The 18,068-nt window shown below is 32.5% G+C and overlaps 1 protein-coding gene across 1 annotated transcript in view; it reads right to left on the bottom strand.

Moving 5' to 3' along the window:
- LOC115989041 overlaps positions 1-5,109 on the bottom strand; it is an 8,034-nt gene extending 2,925 nt beyond the window's left edge. Inside the window, exon 1 of the mRNA XM_031112699.1 lies at positions 4,996-5,109. The gene's annotated coding sequence lies outside the window, so the exon portion shown is untranslated. The remainder of the gene's footprint in view (positions 1-4,995) is intronic.
- Between the last annotated feature and the right edge of the window lie 12,959 nt (positions 5,110-18,068).

Raw genomic sequence — 18,068 nt, 5'->3', positions numbered from 1 at the left:
AAAAGTCAAGCTTTTCGGCAAAAAAAAAAAAAAAAAAAAAAAAAAGGAATGCAGAAACGCAAACGCGTCTGGGAAGCGCAAAACGCGCTTCCCAAACGCACTCTTAGCATTATCCTTTTTGACCCTGAAACATCTACACGCTTCTGCTAGGGCATCTCACTGAATTCAACACTAAACAGTTGATATATATATGATATTGCTTATGATGCTGATGATGGAAATAAAACCAAAAGCTTATTAGCTAAGAATTTATATAGCAGACTCCACACCCTTAGAGCTACTGATGATTATGACAACAGCGAGTTTAAACCAAAAGTTTATTAGATAAGAAATATAACTAGCGGCCTCCAGAGGGCCCTCCAAACCAGATTGGAAGAAAAATCCTTCCACCCATCACGTGGTGGTTCCAATGACCATCCATGCAAACTTTTAATATAACAACAACAACCATCCCTTAGCCCCAAATTTTTGGGGCTGTCAGCTATGGATTCTCTGTAGCTTCCTTTATTGACATGTCCTTGTTTACTATTTCTACTAATGATATTTTTGGTCTTCCTCTATCTTTTTTAATTCTCTCAACTTGAATAAACTCATTCTTTCTCATCAGTGCATTAATCACTCTCATCTGAACATGGCTAAACCATCTCAAGCGATTCTCCCTCATCTTTTCATCAATAGGGACCACCCTTATCTTTAAGCAAATTTCCCCATTCAACCCTACCTATCCGTGTAATTCCATTTTATCTATCTTAAGATTCTCATTTTAGCTACACTCATTTTATGAAGTGGTTGCTTCTTAACTACCCAACATTCAGTACTAAAGAGCATAGATGGTCTAATGCATACTTTTGATCACATAACTTATTCATTAGTCATGTGTCTTATTTAAACTAGCTATAACCTGCGCAATGCACCGCATTATTTGATGCTTTTTTTTTTTTGAGAAACATTATTTGATGCTTTAGTCATGTTTCAAACATGTAAAATCCTTAAGTTATACTTTTGTTGTCTAAACAATATAATAAAATTCTAGTAATAGAATTATAACAATAGTATTGAAGTAAGTATCTTAATTCTAGTAAATTTAATATAAAAAGTTATTGGTGCAAAAAATACAGTTGGTACACTTTTCCATGTTGTTTTCATTTATATTTTAATTGTATTCCTTAAAATTAAAGTAAATAAGCAGATCACAATAGTGCCCTTTGGGTACAATGGCAGCTTCAACCCTTCAAAATATAAGGTGGTGGCTGTGGTCAGGAGGTATTCCTCTAGGTCCATGACTGAACTGAATTATAAAATCTGTTATGAATTATATGTAGTTTCAAAACTTGCAAAAAACACACACACACACACACACACACACACACACATACAGCGACAACTGAAATCCTAAAGAAAACAAACCAAATAAACAAAAGTGGCTTGAACTTGAAATGGGTAATCACAGGGGAAAAAAAAAGGAGAGCAATCACAGTCAATAAATATTGAAAAATAACTTAGAAGAGCTTCTAATGACGGATTTAAGGACAATATTTATCAGGAAAAAAAAACTGGCACATTCTATAAAATAAATAGAACCTAAACACTAAGTCATTTTCCTACAGTTTAGTTGTCTGTTGTGACAAACTCTCCCAGTACATAAAGCATGCTTTAAGTAGCTAATGAGATGTTAGAACTAAAATCATAAGAGATATCAATGGACCGCTGCTTCATGTCAGAAAAAAAATACCAAACATAATTTAAGTCTAATTAGAAATTGGAAAGCAGAAACTATAAAATAAAATTAAATCTTTCACAAACTCTAAAATAATAAATAAAAAGGATGAAGATGCATCACTGATATAGAAAGAATGAATAAAATATATATTATTCTTATGGATAATTGATTAGAAATATAGCCCTTTTTCATTTGGCTATCTCAAGTGGGGTTAGATTTAACAAATCAACAAGAACATAATATAATTGGAATTTACTCTATCTACTCCACATTGCAACCTTCTTTAATTTGAAACCCAAAAGAATTTATTACATAATATCAAGACCTATAATCGTCATTTCTCCCTCTCATTTATCCTGGTAACCAATCAGAAATTAGAATAAATAAAATGATTTCCTAAGCAACATCAGATAGGCAACAATTACATCTAAACCTTGACTAGCCAAAACCAAATTAACACAAATATCCTGAAGCAGACCCAAATCCAACAAAAATATGCAAACAAAACAAATACTAACTCAAATACCAAAATCAAACAAATACAACCAAAGTACTCAAACATTAATCATATTTACTGTCCAATTTTTATTTTTATTTTTTTAAAAGTTTTATGCTATTAGATGTTTAGCATCGACATGGTTGCCATAATATTTCAAATATATTACCAAAAAAAAAGAAGAAGAAGATCCATAACCTAAGCATCGAAGAGCTAGACTAGCATCATACAACTATCAGCTATCCTTTGCCTTCTCTTTTGTAGGCATCTACTTTATGAGTCACTAGTGCAACCATCTTAATGGTATTAAAAGTCAGAGGACTCGTTTTGCAGGTATATATTCTCTGAACAACATAATACTAAGGAAATAATATGCAGGTCCATAAGACATTTTGTCAAATACGTAGCATGCTATAAAACTCAGCCAACAGTCATGCAAACATTGTTAACCCAGTTAAGATTAATCTGCCATATATTAGTTAGAAACTCAACTATTTAAACAACCTGAATATCGTAGCCTTTGAATTATAAGTCTGGAGTACACTATTAAAATGAATCCAAATATTCCAAGCAAAACCAAATCGTTTCAAAGGCCAGAGAATGAACAAGTAGACAGTGTTTAAACGGTGTGTTTTATGGTATACATGTCATAATGGAGCGAATTGTGGATTAGGCTTCTTCTATTATATGGTAATAGATATGATATGGTGACTTAGTGTGCATTTTGCATCAGCTTATTTGGCTCTTTGCTGAAGGTGGGTCTTTGAAAATGTGAAAAAAAATGGGGTTCTAAAATGCTGTACCTTAACACAAACGGCTAAAAGCAAAAGCTGTGCACAAACAGACACACTCATCTAATTAAAATACAAACAAATAGTTGCTACATAATGGGTTGGAGGAACCACCCCACCCCCCAAAATCAGACAGAGCTACAAAACTCTACCCTCCACCCAAAATCAGACAGAGCTACAAAACTCTACCCTCCACCCAAAATCAGACAGAGCTACAAAACTCTACCCTACCTTAACTTGCCAAATCTTTGTCCCAAGTTGGATGAATCTAATTCATGGTTTTTATACCTCCATCTTTGTATTTATGATAGTATTTTCATCACTGTGAAGAAACAGCCATTACAGCCTAAGATAAACCTGAAGAATAATCAAGGTATATAATCCAAAGCAAGATGGACCAATGGGAGAATCTAATTCTAAAAAAATGCAGACAATTAAGTTTCTAGAAACATGAAGATACTGACATAACAATTTGAAGAAAAGGACAACTATAACAAGTAGTGGAACAAAAAAACTTTAAATAATAGCACTGGAGAGTCATAACAGAGATATTAAGATTCACAGTTCGTATGTTAGGTGCAAAAAGTGCATGATGGCAGGAAAATTAAATGAACAACTCATAAAAAATCATTATGCCTTAAATCTAACTCTCGAGATATCATGTAATAATGTTGAAATACAATGATTAGGCCCATTAAACGTTCATACACAAGTGGATTATAACCTTTATCCAATTATTAAATTGCACTTCTTTTTTTTATTCTTTTTTTTTCATGCAAAGTTGCTTTTTTTTTTTTTTTTTTTTTTTAGAGGGCTAAGACTACACATCAATCACATCTCCCAGACCATGCAAAAGTGGATAGGCTTGTGCATTAGGTTCAATGGCCTTTTTTATACAATGATTTTTTTTTTCATGAGCAGTGCAAAAAAGTAAATGTGAGAATCCATACTAATTCAATCTTATAACAACATAATTTGTTCTGTAAACTCATTGAAAGTTTAAAATCCATAAGTTAAACAAATCTGATATTAGAGGATAAGAATCATAATCTACGTTGAGCAAATCAACATTTCCTCAACATCTCCTAATCTTCTCAAGGTGATCAACCAAATTTTTTCTTTTCATCATTAACATCAAGATCCTCAAGACATGATGGTCTGATATTTGGTGAAAAGGGAAAGAGAAACAGGGTCTTTTCTTCTAATTGTTAGGGAGAACCGGGAAGCAAGGTCTCAAAATTCTCATTGAGAACAAAAAGCTCAAGTAATAGCCCAAATAACCAAATTCTTTTAAAAAAGAAAAAAGAAGAGAAAAATGACGCTTATAGGATCAGCCATACCAATTTCTAATTTATTAAGCAAAGTTATTTTCAAGCTCACCATGTCAAGAAGATCTATCCCTTGTCAGGAAAACAGAGAATCACAAACAACAACAAGAACAAGTTTCTATAACACAAAGTTTAAATCTTTATTTTATTTTAATTTTATTTTATTTTTAAAAAACCCAATAAACAAGAATAACCTAAAAATGTCCAAAAGACCTCAGTTTGGCTTTATAAGTGAACTAAGCTAAATCTCTAAATTTAAACAAACCCATAAAAAGACATTCACGAATAGCATCACATACAAAAATGTATGACATATAAACCACACAACCCACAAAAATTCACACCCTTTTTAAGAATTATCATAGACAAGAATTTCATCCTAATGCTCCATAATCCCCATTTTCTTTTTCTTTTTTTGGTTTTTCACTGCATTAACCATCTCAGTCAATATAACCCAACAGTTCAATCTCAAGTTCACTAATGAACTAACCCCACTTCGGATCAAAGAAAAAGAATATCTTTTTTTTATTTATTCAATTTTTGCATTGACAATGACATAACATTCAAAAACAAAAACAACAACAACAACAACAACAACAACAACATTGTTCTAACCAAAAAAAAAAAAACATTAAGAATGTGGTTTGAAAATACACTTACAACTTGCAAGAGCCTCCAATGGATTGAGAAGCCAAAAGGGTATTCGAAGAACCAATCCAGAAATCCAAAATATGCGGCACTCTTTGGAAATTTTATTATTTATATTTATATTTATAACTTTTTTTTTGGATAGGATATATTTATATCTTTTTAGTTGTTTGTTTATTTTGTTTGTTTTCTTAAAACATACAAAAATACGACCGTAACGGAAGGGGCTAGGGGAATCGATGATGGGTAAACGACCGTTTCTCTTCCTTAACGACGTGGTGATTTTAGTGTTCTGTCGGGAATGGAAAGATAGATGACGTGTCGTTTTATGAGCCGTAGATGTTTTTTTTATTGTTTGTTGTTTGACGGATCTAGGTTTGCATCGAGGGCTTGGGAGGGGTGTGCATAGGTTGAGTTAGAGAAGTCGGGTTGAAAAATTCTCAACCCTACATGTAAGAACCAATTAAATCCAACTTACATACATCAAGTTAGATTGGATTGGGTGAGTTGGTTGTGTTTACATATTTCATAGCTTTAAAAATAATTGGACTTAAATAAACTGTTTAAACAAATTTTTTTTTTCTGATATATTATTATAATTCACATAATATGCCACATTATGGAAACTGGTTCTTAAAATACATAATAAATCAAACTAGTAAATTAAAACAAGGAAAATAAAGTACATTTATATATGTATGGTAAGTCAGGTTGGGTTAGATGAGTTGAAAAAACTATTAACCTAAACTCAAGGTTCAAAATAAAATCTCAACCCAATCCAACTTACCAAACCATAAAAATCAACTTAAGGTGTCATGTTGGATACAAACCCCTAATTAAAAGCAAAATCTGGGTGAGTTGTTCAATTAAACTTATATTGTTTTTGCACTACCAAATAAATAACTGCATGTTGTTTAAAAGGCTATTAAGCAAAAATTATCTCCTAGATTCACATTATGGAGCAAGCTTTTCAAAAGGAATTATTCTTTTGCATAATGTTTATATGCATATCCCTAATTTATGGCGATAGATCCTACAAGTTATGCGAGAGGGATGTTACATCTTGCATGCAATACTTACGTATAATATTGTTTCTTTTTATGACATGCGGTTTTCATACATTTATAGAGCCCACATTTTGTAATAGGCATGTCCAATGGAGTGGAGTCATGAGAATTGTTGAGATGTGAATCGCCATATAATATAGGAATAAGATTTATGCAAGAAGAAAAATACTATGCCCTATTAAGGCGTTCAATTTTATACTCCATCAATCATAACTTATCATATATCTTTTTTTTTTTTTGTTTGAGAATCCAGACTGGAAACCCAGCCAAGAAATATTAACAAAAAACTTAATGGACATCAAAAAGGGCCAAAGGGGCTAAATCCTCAAGTAAGACTTCAAATCAGACTTGTAGTTCCAAACCGTTTTCGGCTTTTTTGGCCAGAGCATCAGCCACCTTATTATAACTATGTTTTACATGACAAAACTAAAAGATAACAGCTGGGACCTAGGACGCGTGGTGAATGTCTTCAACAATGTGACCATAAGTAGCTTGATCTAAAAAACCTTCATTTATTGTTTGAATTATCATTATCATTATTTTTCCTTATAAAGTAGTCAGAGTTTTAAATGGAAATTATAGTAATAATAAACCCACAGACATATTATAATTGATAAAGTATAAAGTGAAATACTAAATGTGGGATGAATGATTTTTTATTCTTTACATCACACCTATTTCACGTGTATTTTGAATTTATATATATAAATATATATCATATCATGAAATTAAAATTGGTTATTTATCCTTACTAATTGAATCAAATGATACAAAATGAAGTATTTGATATAAAATCTCACATATACCAAAAAAATATATATAAAATTGGTTATTTATCCTTACTAATTGAATCAAATGATACAAAATGAAGTATTTGATATAAAATCTCACATATACCAAAAAAAATATATAGTATTTTAACATGATAGTAAAAAGCAACTATTACTTCATTTTACGATAAAAGAAAAGAAAAAATGCAACTATTGTGGAACGGAATTTATAGATTCACATCTAATAGATTAGTAGTCTAGTAGTATCTTAAAAAAAAAAAAAAAAAAAAATGGAACTAAAAATCAAACGACACCCACATTGAAGGGTTCAAATTATTTACCACGTTTATAGGCTTCTTTTTTATTTATTTATTTTTTTATGGAAGTTTATAGGCTTCTTAATGTTGGGCCGAGTTTTTAAGTTAAAAGATACAAACTTCAATCAAAAATCAATTTTCTCAACACTATGGGCCGACATATCTGCCATTGAGCTTGTAATTTTAGACCAGGCTGGATGGCCCACATTACCATGGCCAGTGTTAGCCCCAAGTATCACAATGCCAGTGTTATTACCATGGCTAAGTATACATGTAAAAATAAAATATTATATTTAATTAAATCAAGCCGTTTATGAGTTTATTCACGAATACATTATTATATTTAAGTTTGATTTGTTTAATAATAAATCCTAAACTTAAGGGTTGACTTTGACATATTTTATAAACAAATGAACATAAATAAGTTTTTTCTCAAGTTGAGCTCAAGATGTTTATGAAAATTTTGGTTCATTAATAACCCTAATTTTTTTTATTGAAATTTTAATTGTCTTATAAAAGATAAAATCATCTATCTTTTAATGTTGTATAGGTCTTTCTTTTATTGTTCAATATAACTAAATGTTTAAATTCAATTAAAGAACTTAAAATACTTCTTACTACATATGGTATCTAGGTCTTACTTTCTTTCTTCTTCTTTTATTTATTTTTTACAATTAAAAAGCTATCGATGTACTCTGTTGCGAGTTACGTAAATTTTTATAATTTTCTCAAGTAAAAAAAAAAGTTTTAAAAAGCTCTATGTCATTATTAATTATTCATATATATTAGGCTTATTGTTTTAGGTATGAGCAGGGTGTAATACTATCCCATCCGCTATGAGTCTACGATGTACAGTTGCTTCTTTAGAACAACTTTAGTATTTTACGTGTGTGTATATACACACACACACTTAAGCCGGCGACTTGAGCAGAAAATTATAAGTGTTTTAGGTAGAAAAAGCCAACAAGTAAGATATCCATAATTGAATTAATTAAAGCATTTTTGTTGTACGTTTGATATAAAGTATATATAAGAAACTGTTGTGCTGGTGTAGCTTTTGATATAAAGTATAAAAGCTTTTGGGGTTCACGTTTCTTCATCTACATGTACATGACTACTCATTGGCGCTAAACTGAGTACACGACAGTCCCAGATAACCCTCAAATTGATTGATAGTGACTGCATATTTATCTAGTTATTGAAATATGAGACTATATATATTGTGATTTGGTGCAATAGTAGGGTTATCATATTATGCAATACTCTTTTAATACCCTAAGCTAATAATTACAAATAGATATCACCTTTAGCTACAAATAGCTAGGGCTGCACTAGTTCCAAATCCAAGTATATTCGGTATATATGCATGTTCTTCTAAAAATAATAAGAAATTTGTGCGTTGTGTCAATTCCTAAATTATATCATGTGAGGAAAGACGAACCACTGAACCAGTATGAGTTTGGCCTCATGCATGCATTGTAATGGTGCATGATTTTGATGTCCTTGTAATATATATATATATATCAATGCACGCATGGTGAATGGTCGGCTTATTCGTCATCTTTTCTTTCTTCAGTTTAATATATTGGTGATAATATTATTCACTATAGAGTCATGACATCATAGCCGTTTTTGTTATTAAAAAAAAAAAAGACCCTTCACTACTGAAGAACTGCTTTCGGTTTGTTTGTTTGTTTGAGCATGTGTGGATTTCAGTTAATTGGGTTTGATTCTTATTCACATAATATTGGTAAAATTTCTTGTTATTGAATAAAAAATCTTTGAAGTATAAACCTTATTTTAACTAAAAATCAATTAGCATCTTTGTCAGAGGATAAAGAACCATCATCATATATAAAATATATGTTCATATCGATAAAAAAAAAAATAAAAAAAAAAATCATGAATGTATTGGTGTCATTATGCAAATGACGCCCCTAACCAGGAAATTTCAAGTATAAACCTTACTTTAACTAAAAATCAATTAGCATCTTTGTCGGAGGATAAAGAACAATGATCATATATAAATTGTATGTTCATATCGATTAAAAAAAAAAAAAAAAAAAAAAAAAACAAAAAATAAAAATCATGAATGTATTGGTGTCATTGTGCAAATGATGCTCCTAACCAGGAAATTTCGTGGAAATGGGTTAGGGGTGGACCAAGATGTCACCTATTTGAGATTAAATAATAGTGAATGAATACAATATTTAGACCGATTTTCCATAAGCAGACGGTGGGTTGACCCTAGAGAAAGCCACTGCTCGATGGCCAACATTGCGTATATATATTGAACACTAAAAGTTTCTCTTCTTTTATTCAATTATTAACAAGATCGTTCATGCCGGTGGAAACTTCGTCTGTTTATATATTTGGCCATGCTTCCCTTTTTGACTTTAGAGCTCACCAATGCAGTCATCACCAAAATTAAGAAAATGCCCTCAGCTGGTTTCATATTCGACATAGTAAAACTTATTAGGCTGTGTGTTTATAGACCATGCAAAACTGCTCTGTATTGTGCTTCAATTATTCTATATTTTAACATACTTTATAATTATAAACTTTACAATTATTAAGGTCAACCTGCAGTTCCACCATGATCAAAATTCGGCAGACGTTTTAATAATAATCTAGCATAATCAACACATGGTTTACGTATTTCCCCCTAATTTTTTCAACCAATTCTTTATATATTTTTTTCCCTAGCAGGCTCTGACCCAACAATCCTAAACCGAAGGCTGTTGAGTATGATTCTTCAGGAGGGTCCTGCTGAGGAAAATGATTAGATAATTATGCGACTTAATTAGAGACGTGCATGAAACACTTTCTTTAAGATGATAATTTTCATCACTTGAAAGAGTCTGCTATAACCTATTGAGTTTAGGCAATTCACATTGAGGATACAATAAAATCACCAACGATAGATAGCAATTTGAAGTTAGTGAGTTTGTTATCGGATTCAAACAATTCATGTCTAAGATACAACAAAACACCAATTGTAAATAGCAATTTTGAAGTTCCATTCTAAGAACATAATGCGACTCTTAAAAAGGTTTATTTTTTAAAAAGTTAGTTGTTTTCTTAAGTTATTTTTATTCCAGGAAATAACTTCTGTATGTACATATTATATGCACATTTTCTAGAACCACACATCCATAAATTCTATTAATCAAAAAAATTTTTTTTGGATGTCTATGTTATATTTTATATGTTAGTTTGCTATAGACATAAAAAATTTCACACATTCTCTCATTTACAATTTCCACTCAGCACATCACAAAGAGCTAGAGGTGCAAGTGTGTTGCGAAAATCAATTACCATGAAATTTTTTGTGCCTATAAACTTATTGTTTATATATTCACCAAGAATCTTGTAAACTTTCTACATTGACAAGCCCAATTAAATACAAACCATTCCTTCCATTAACAAATCTACACTAATTTTTTAACAATCCCTAGTAAATAAATATAATAACCCCAATGTGGTCGGGTGTTACTTTAGGTAGTTCATTCATGCAAGAGGCTTGAACTTGGGGCGTTTTGCCTTTCTGTCTAGCTTTTATGAATACCAATTTTTTAATGATATCCTCTCCCATGAGAGTAGGTTTAGTTTTCACACCCTGATGTAAGGCCAGCTAATAAGAGCCTGCTCTCTCCTCCATTATTTTCCTACCAAATATTGGTGCACATGCCCTACTTCATCACCATATGCCCCTCCTCATGACGCACCATTCATTATCAACTCTATAAATATGCATTCAGTAACATCTCAGCTCACACAATACAATACATCCCTCTTTACTCACTCACTCACTCGCTTTAGGCTATACACCCTGATGGAAAAGGCTCTTTTGAGAAAACATTATGCTTACTCAAAGATCGATGAGGAAGACCCGGAAGAGATAAAACATCGGCAAGCACAGTTCTTGATCCAGAAAATACTCTTGCAAGCAGATAATCGAAGAAAACCATCGTTTTTGAGGATCAGGATGTGTAAGTTGAAGGTTAGGATTGGGAGGAGATTAAAGAAGCTGAGGAAGAGCATGTTGTTGGGTATATCTGTGGCTAGAGTTCGTCTTTACAAGCAAATAATTAGTCGAATGAAAACATGGAGGCTCTCGTTTCACCGTGGACGTGGGGAGCCCCTTGTTAGCCTTGCTCCCATGTTTGCTTGAAGTTTTTGTCCTAGTTTCTTTTTGTTGTTTGTTTGTCAAGAATACTGGCATCTGGTACTTGTTACTTTATCATGTGATCAAATGGTTGTGCTGCTTTGATAAGATTGTGCTTGTTGGAAAGTTGAAAAGAATGATTCACTTTCCAACGGTGCTGAAGAAGGCTTTGAGAGTCATAGAAATGTATTGTAAGACACCTGAAATGCTCCATTGAGATGAGTCCAATCAATAACATAAAGAAAATCAAGCACTTAATTATACTGTTATGGATATAAGTTGTTCTTTTTTAATTAGCCTTTGATTGTGGACATAATTTCATCTAGTTTGGGTTTTATTTAATTATTTCATCTGCGATGAAAATTTAAAAGTCTTTCACATTGTAACTCAAGGAAAATGAACCTCGTTTTTTGGCAAAGTAAAATAAACCTCAATATATAGATTACATTATTTCGTGTACGTTGAATGTGGGACAAGAGAGGGACAAGTCTAGGACATGCCAAAGACAACGAATCTACTCGTTGTTAAAATCTGAAAATAGTTTATTGAGAGTAGTGTTTCAAATTAATAACAGAAATTGAACTTGCTGAGTTCATTGAACCATGAATATTATCCCTTATCACCAGCAAACTAAGACTTAGACACCCCTATAGGTGTTTGATTGAAATTGAAACCAGTCAATTTTGGATGCAATCCTAAATCCTAATTATTTTCTTCAAATATTAAAATCTTGGTGTTGAACATGAAAAAGCATGAATTTCTTAAAAGGGTTTCGAGGTGGAGTCCTCAACTCATAATACACTGCCCCACCTCATCCCCATCTGCCTTACCGTCCAACCTGTCATCTTCGGCTCTTCCTCCATTAAAGAACAGGTTCCTTTAGAGTATTCTCATCAAGTATCTCAAAAGTTAAAAATGCTATTTTTTAGTATCTCATTCCAAAAAAAAAAAAAAAACACTACAACAAAGATGTTATTCTTAAAATTATTAGCATTTGAGCTACAGTGGACTGCGATCTATGAGAGTCCATTGTAGCTCCAATCTTAAAAATATAATAATATTTTAATACTACTTTAATTAAAATATCTTTTCTTTCTCTCACTACTTATCTTTTCTTCTCACATTCCTTTTCATTTTCTTCCCTTTCACCAGTCTCCCTCTTCTCTCTTTTTTTTTTCTTTCTTTCTCACTGGTTCTCTCTCTTTCTTCCTCTCCCCAGCCCTCGCCCTTGCCGTCTCTTACTTGTCCCTCTCTCTCACCGGTTTTCCGTGGGTGAGTCACCGTGCGTTGGCGGCACTGTGGGTCGCCTGGTCAGAATGGGTCATAGATCACAGTTTGGTGGTGGATCGGATTTGGTGGTGGCTGAAATTTTGTGATGGCCATACAAAAAATGCGATGAGTTATGGCTGCCCGACGTAAAATTGCATTTGAAAATTCCAAATGCTTGAACCATCTGCCTATGTGCTAACTCTAGCACCTACACGAAGCCACAAGGTATGAGAATATTGAGCAGCAAAATGTACAATGCCAATAGAACATCTAACCAAAGCCAGTGAAAAAGGAGAAAAAAAATAACAATAACAAAAACAACCTTCATTTTATCCAAAACAAAGTGTTTCCCAAGAAAAACATAATGTTTCTCAGGGTGCTCGTTCACCCATTTTTTCTGTTCATGTAGTCTAGCCTAATGCGAGTAATCCCATCATCATCATTACTTCACAATCCTTTGGCCTAGAGAAAATAGGGCCAAAACTAGCTGAGTTTCAGCACGATGTGCGGTGCAACTTATTATTAGTTTTCTCCAATATTTCAATAAGTCTTGGTAAGAATCTTGTAGTTTAGCTGGTTGGCATCTCATAGTATTTTCAATAAAAACATCCATGGTTCAAATCCCTCACCTCAAATGTTGATGTATAAAAAAAAATATTTCAATAAATTTCCTTGTAAGAAATTGTAATCTTTAGCTATTTTATAGACAAAATGGAAAGACACTAAGAATAGAATGAACTAGGTAGCATTCCATCTTTCTAAAGTAGTGTATAGTGATTTGATCATACTATATATGTGTGTGTGTGTGTGTGTGTGTGTGTGTGTTTTTTATGAATTGAAAATTGCATGATATAATGGTTAATATAGATAGGCATCTTTAATGTTTACTAAATATTGCAAATATCCTTCAATTATATTTTAACATTCTTGATTATGTTTTACTAATTTTTTTTCCCTTTTTTTAGACATTGTTTCAATACTTGTAAAAACAACTAAATTTTTGCAAGAATACCATATTTCAAATCAATTGTTTCTCACATAACAAAAAATTTAATTGTTTCTCATATAAATCTTAGAAAAAATGATATTAAAATTTCATTATGTTTAAAATAATTAATATAAAAAATAAACATATTTAATCTTTCTAATTACATAGAATAAATACTACAATGTTATTTCTAAACACGTGCGCGCGCGCACATACACACACACAAATATATTTATGTATGTATGGGCTAAAATTTGAAGAGCCCAATAAGTATTTGGGTTGGATCAATGTCCACAACAACTAATTTGTAGAAGCTTAAGCAAGAGTTTCTGGACCAACAGTTGAAGTTGAAACAGTAAATTCCCACAAAAGATTGATAATGGATGGTATAATGAAACAAATTCTGATAGTAACTCAAGTATTTTCTTTATTTCTTCATCCTCAAAATTACCGAGGAGCTTTTACACCTGGTCAGATGCAAGATTAAATTCTTACTCAATGTTCGCTCTCTCTCTCTCTCTCTCTCTCTCTATTTTCGATAAGATCCTTGTACATGGGGGATTTCTTCATTTTTATAGTCTTATTGCTTCAATCCTAGTCTTCCACCTAAATGGTAAATGTTATTTTCTTGGATAGTTGTCTCATCCTTCTCCTCCCCTCCTTTTGAGGTTGTGTTGAGCAGGTAATAGTTTGTGTAAGCACTGTTCAGATGTTATTCAGTCATTAATTAATACGGCATGCCTAGTTGGTATAGTGCATTTAATACGGAGGTGATGGTATCTTCGCCAGAAAGTTTCCTTCAAGACCTATCCAAGTTAACTACTGTTACCTTGGATGGATATGTTCAGCTTGGCCTGTGAGCCTTGTAGTTTTCTCAGCTCGGCCATATCCTAGCTCCTTCCATGGGCCTATTACTTCCTCAGATGGCCTTTTTCCTCGGTTCATATGGGCTTGCATAGCTCCTTCATACCTTTTCTTAGGCCGAATTTGAATCCATCTAAGGCCCAATCTACTGTTCATCCCTTTGGTCCTCACAATATGAATTTACAAATATTTAATTTTTTATGACTTTTGTGTCAATTGTTGTCAAAGTAACTAAACATGAGGAAGAATGTTATCTTCTAAATTTATTATTATTATTCCAACTAAAAATTATTTCTTATATAAAGTTTATTAAAATAATCATATAAATTCATTTAATATAAATAATTAGTGCACAATTATAGATAATTAATATAAAGCGTAATTATTATAGAACTTTATTAGTAATGAGTTTATCATAAAAAGTAACAATTATAAATTGCACACACATATATTCATTATAATTATTCAATTGAAGTAATGAGAAAAAAAAAAAAAACTTTGGAAGAATATTATAGAATAAAAGTTGATTCTAAATGTGTCTTTCTCTTTCTCCTTAATTATAAAACAAAATACGCATCTCAAACACCCATAGTCAATTACATTATTTACAAAACCCACAGATTCACAACGTCCGACCTTATCATCAAAATCATTATTTCCGTTGTCACTCAATATAAAATGCAAGCCCTCCTTCCTTGGTTGTAGCCAATTCATATGAGTTAGAATTAGATGAAACAACAACGTTAAAGCTAGGTAGGTGTTGTCGAAAGATTGAAGGTAAATCACATCATTTTTTGTCCATGTGTATTTGACATGGGATATCATGAAAGGCTATGGGTAGGTAAAGGGGTAGGAGTGCAAAAGGTGAAATTGATGAATTAAAATGTAAAGAGTTTTGTGTATATGTGTGAGGGATGAAAAATCTTGAATCATTGAACCAAAAGATACAAAGAATATTTATTTTTTAATTAGAAAATTCTTGAAACATTGAACCAAATGAAACAAAAAATCAATATTTAATTTGTTCTTATCTTTGATGTGGAACTTGAGAATATTTCAATTCTCTTTGCATAGAATGCATTATTTGGCAAAACCTTATACTTTTCTACATGAGCTCTCTACTTATATATGTAATGTTTTTTAAATCATATATTTCTAAAATATGTAATGTTTTCTCATTATATATATATATATATATATATGATTTAGAATTTAATTGGTTTTAGATTTTTCGATTTTCACACCCAATAATTCACTTGCCACAAAAATTAAAAACTTAAATAGACATATGGCGAATAATTGGCCTTCAATTGAAATCCAATTTAGAATCTAATTGGAATTAGACTCTTCGATTTTTATCCTCAACTAACTTTTAACCTCATGTATATGTATGGATATACTTAAAGATATATAATAAGATGCATAATATAATTTCTATATATGTAATTTAAATACTATTGATAGTCATTTTTATATTTTGTTAACTCTTTAAAAATTTTTGTAAGGATATTATTAGGTATAAAATGTAAATTGTCCATATTTTATTTATTTATTTATTATTATTGTGAAGCACTTTTTTTATTTTTTTATTTTTTACGATTCATTTATTCTAAACTCTTTGGTTTTTATACTTAATAACTTACTTGAATGAATATTTATGATGTGATCCCACATTTAATTATAAAATTAAGAAATAAAATTCTTTAAGTATAAATAATTTAGGATACATGACGCAAGATTGAAACTCTAATTTGAAATTCTAATTTGAGTTTCTTTCAGTTTCACCTATTATTATATATATAGATAATTCACTTGGCACAAAATAAAAATTAAATAAGACATATGGCACAAAATTGAAAATCTAATTAGATTTTCTCTGAGTTTTATATATATATATATATATATATATATAGATTGATTGATTGATTGATTACAAATCATCCAGAAATACTAATATAAGAATGATGTAGTCCAAACGAGTTTAACATTATAAACTTCTTTCTTTTCAATAAAAGTTCAAATTTCATTATAAACTTCTTTAACATTATAACAACTACAATCCATTTTGACATAATCAATTAATGCCAAAAGCAAGAAACTAAACACTATCAAAAAGTGTTATTGAATCTCTTCTTTGGAGTTAAGAGTATATTACTTATGTAGACCTCATTAGAAACCATGATTGCACAAGGTCCCACAAGAATTTAAATATACAAGTGCATTATTGTTGGTGATTTATTTATAAAGTTAGATAAAATAATGTTGAGGGTCATTTGTGGAAGCCCAGCAAACAGAAGAGCCCAACGATGAGGGCCACAAAGAATTGACAAGATGAATAGCAAAAAAGCCCATTAGGCCCAAGCAACAGGAATAATGGGTCACTGGCCTGACAAATATATAAATGGGTCTTGAAAAGGCAAGCGGGCTCAAAGAAGCCAGGAAAGAAAGAGATAGCATCCCATGGGCAAAGTATGAGTTAGAAAAGTGAGAAAGGGCCGTCGCAGGCCCAAAGCAGTGCAAACTAAGAGAGTAAGGGGTTTATGGCAGGCCCATGAATCCCAAAGATAAGGATAAGGTTATTGGGCCGGGGAAGCCCAATGAAGTTAGTAAAAAGCCCATGGGAGTGTGGAATTAGCAAACGGGCCGAGGAAGCCCAAAGAAAGCAATCGGGCCGTGGATGCCCAAAGGGGCATAGGAGCCCATGAGTAGAAAGCAAAATAGTGCTCATAATAGGCCACTGAGAAAAGGGATAAACGGTTGGCCCAAAAGGAGGTCCAGCAGGATTAAGTTATTACGGTAGGAATAACAATTCAACGTGGCAAGCACTAGAGAGAATCAAAAGTGGGCCAAGGAAATGTGAAACCCATTATCATACGAGACCCAGCTCCTGAATGGAGCGAAAAACTAAAGGAAAACCCACATGAAAGGCCAGGAAAGGCAGACGGAGAGTCTCCAGGTCACGACAGACGCATGAGCAGCAGGCAGACTCTTGGACAAACTTGAAAGGGAAGCACGCGTAAGGCCCAGGTACCACCAGACTGTACCCAGCCAATATAGGACATGGTGGGGCCATGGGCCAGAGGTAAGAGGTAAAGGGGGTGTGGTTTGGTGGTGGGGAGAGGGGAAAAGATCTATTTACGACTCTGGCCCAAGCATCTTTTGGGAGGTACGTCCTGCTGGGATGATAGACCACCCAAAAGAGGCAAGTTTGAGGGGGAACCGTTGGTGCATGCTCTGAGAGTAGAGAGAGAAAGCATTTATACCGTGGCAGGAAAGAAGTGCTGCGGCAGGGGGAAAACTGAAACCTGCCTCTGTCTAGCAAGGGTGAGTGGCACACACCTCTGGTGGTCGGCAAGTACGCCCATACCAGACAAAGGCGGTTAAGGGGCAAAATGGTAAAACCATGGTCATGGCAGGCACTATAAAAAGGCTCTTGCTGTAACCTGTATGGGGGGATCGAAAACAGAGCATATTTTGGAGAGTAAAAGGAAAAAACAGAGCAAGAAGAAAAGAAAAAGATAAGAAAGAAAACAGAAAAGAAAAGAAAAAGAAAACTAAGGAAAACGAGAGTTGGTTCAATAGGGCATGCACCCATAGATCGATTTCTCTCTCTCCCCCTTCAAATCTTACCTTCTTCTAAAA

Source organism: Quercus lobata, chromosome 5 (genome assembly GCF_001633185.2).
Source record: "Quercus lobata isolate SW786 chromosome 5, ValleyOak3.0 Primary Assembly, whole genome shotgun sequence".
NCBI classification, from domain to species: domain Eukaryota; kingdom Viridiplantae; phylum Streptophyta; class Magnoliopsida; order Fagales; family Fagaceae; genus Quercus; species Quercus lobata.
This window is presented reverse-complemented; position numbering and strand designations above follow the sequence as displayed.